This window comes from Bufo bufo, chromosome 4, assembly GCF_905171765.1.
Source record: "Bufo bufo chromosome 4, aBufBuf1.1, whole genome shotgun sequence".
Classification (NCBI taxonomy): Eukaryota; Metazoa; Chordata; class Amphibia; order Anura; family Bufonidae; genus Bufo; species Bufo bufo.
The window spans coordinates 510816476-510819541 of record NC_053392.1 but is presented as its reverse complement, the minus strand read 5'-3'; positions in this window follow the sequence as shown (position 1 = coordinate 510819541).

The following is a 3066-nucleotide window of genomic DNA, read 5'->3' as shown; positions in this document are numbered from 1 at the left end:
CTCCTTAGAACACCCGAGCATCTACACGAGCACTTTGGTGCTTGATCAACACTAATAATCATGACTCATAGAATAAAGTTAACTTGATATTTTAAACACCTGGTAAACATCAAGAAGAATAAAAAAAAAAAAATACTCACTGAACTTTTTTTTTATTTCCCCCATAAAAAAATCAATAAATTATACGTACATAAAAATTACTTTTGTTTCCCAAAAAAGCTAGTTTTTGTTATGCAAACAAACATACTGTCGTATTCATACCAACACGTAAATTAAAGTTTACTGCAACCTCCATTCACTGCTATAGGAGTTCTAAAATTAGCCGAGTGCTGGCTAGGCCATTCCTGCCAGTCCCATAATGATGCATGGATGGTGGCTGCGCTTGAATGCCTGGCTCTATGTTACTTTGGGGGCCCTGTTCTGGAGATAGGTGTGGGTCCCAGAGTTGGTACCCACACCTATCTGACATTTGTTGCATATACTAGCAATATACCATAAATGTTGAGTTGGGACAACCCCTTTAACTTTATTTCTATCCTAAAAATTCACTAATTTCATATCTTGAATAGGTAAATTCTCATGTACAGTTAATTAGAATAATCCACACTTACTTTTCGTATAGCCTTTGTGCACTAACATGCAGGCTTTGACTTCTTGTGTACAGAGATATCCTTCATAGAAGTAATGCTGCTGGGGGAGAATACCTCCATATATACAAAGTCCAGTGGAACACGCCCCAAGTCTTCTGCTGGATTCCATACAAATCTGACAAAGAACAACCTCTGTATGGCTCCATATGAAATTGGAGGCATATGGAGGTATAGTACAGTCCAATGGGTATTAATATCTCTGTCACATAATAAATGAATATATTGCACACACACAAACCTTATCATACCTTCTTCTGGCATACTGGCAACAGTCCTCTGCTCGCACTTACTGTTCCAATAGCCAATCACTACTAATGTGAAGGCTAGGTTCATATCTGCGGTAGAGGTTCCAGCAGGAGCCTCTGCTAAAGATTCAGGTAAAAAAAGGACAAAGTACCACTGCATGTAGTATTTTGTCCAGCAAAATGCCAGAAACCCGTCAGACCACATTATGTGAAGCTAGCCCGAAGCAGAGACTATGTTAATATCTTCATAGCAGGATGGAGTTATATTTTAAAAATATTAATTAACATGTAAGTAGATTAATAAAAAAATAACGAAAATGAGTGTTTTTTTCAATATATTATGATACTTTGGTTGAATATAAATGTATAGATGATGTCTTATTTTCGTTCCTTATCTGCATGGCAGGTGTTCTGACAACAGAAATTGGGGCTCGGCGCAGTACATCGTGTTTTTACAGTGAAGCACTCAGGAGATCATCTCAAGAGACAGTTTCAAATTTAGTTAAAAATAACCCTTATAAACTATGTCAGACGTTGTGTAGATTACATTTAATCACGCAAAACAATCTCAATTACTACAACTAATTCTCCATTTTGCAGACGTGAAAAGTGGCATTGGGACTGTTTTGATGAACATTTTCATTATCAGATTTTTAATTATTAGCTCTTTGCCTGCAGCTGTCAATAGCTTTTTTTTTTTTATTATTTCAGACATTTTGGTGAGGTTTTTTTTTTTTCTAAAAAGATTTCTTACTTACTGACCCATCAACTCACTTGAGCCTTAAAAGGGTTATGCAAGAATGGGGGAAAAAGGTGGGGGGTGGGGTGGGGGTCGGCAAACCCCTCCACTTGGCTAGACCTATAAAGGGAAGCTTGCTTACCTGCTTCCCGGTGCTGGATCCTTGCTCTATCTCCTCCAGGCCTGAGCTACTCCGCTGGGCTTGCTCGCTGTAAACATCTGGTTTGACATAGCCGCAGCCAAGATAGGATCCTCTTGTGTCATATGCCCATTTGTCATGGTCTAAGGGGAGCCAGTCACCGTTGCAACCAGTGATTGGCTGCAGGCGATGTCAAACCGGATGTTTACAATAAGGGAGCCAAGTGGAGCATCTGAGAGGATCTGTCTTTCCCTGCATTACACAGACATTGCATTTTTTTTTTTTTACCATAGGACACTTTGTGATTAGCTTATTGTCAAGGGACTCTTCTAATAAGTAAACATGATCAAAAGCGGACCACCCCTTTAATAAATACCAGACTGTCTGGAATTCTGTAATTGTCAGGTGACAGATTAACAGAATCTGACTATAAGGATGTTACTCACCTGGCCTAGATCCAGTGTTAAGCACTGCATCATCCCAATCCTCCAGTTGGCTCTGTCTTCTCTCTGCAACCTGACAAGCTCTGATGACATCACGCCCATGTTTTCAAACCTGGCTGTAGAGGCAGAGCAGCATTTGAGTATTCAGGAAGTTTGGTGTCCTAGCTGCCAGTCTGTACACCTGTCACAAAAGTAGGATGCATCAAAGTGACTCTAACAGCTTTGCTGCATCCTAATCTTCTACTCTGGCCTTTCCACTAAATCAGCTCTGCTGCATCCAACTCTGCTTCTTTGACCTTGCCACTACACCAGCACTGCTGCTTACAACTCTGCTACATTGTCTTTGCAACTACATTATCTATCCAACTCTGCTAAATTGGCTTTGCCACTATATCAACTCAGTTCCACCTGACTCTGCTACATTGGCCCGGACACTAAAGCAACTCTTCTGCTTCCAGTTTTGGTACATTAGCCCTGCTACTGCATCAACTCTGCTGCATCCATATCTGCTACACTAAACGTTCGTCAATGCTGCATCGTTCGCTGCACATTCAGCTCAGCATGAAATCAGCACCACTAGAACTACTGTACCAGGTGTTTGACTCTGCTGCATTGCTGCACATCCATAGTTGAACATTAGTACCAACACTCTACCTTTGCCCATCTGTGCTTTTGCTCTGGTGCAACAGCTGTACCTCTTTGTGCCTCTCAAGACCTGCTCACCCGGACCAGAGTTTTAGTGGATTCACCTCAGCAACAGGTGAGACATAAAAAAAAAGCATTGGAATCCAAGTGCAGTCCGCATCAAACGCCTACATATAATGTAGACATAAAATTCTTTGTTCATAGC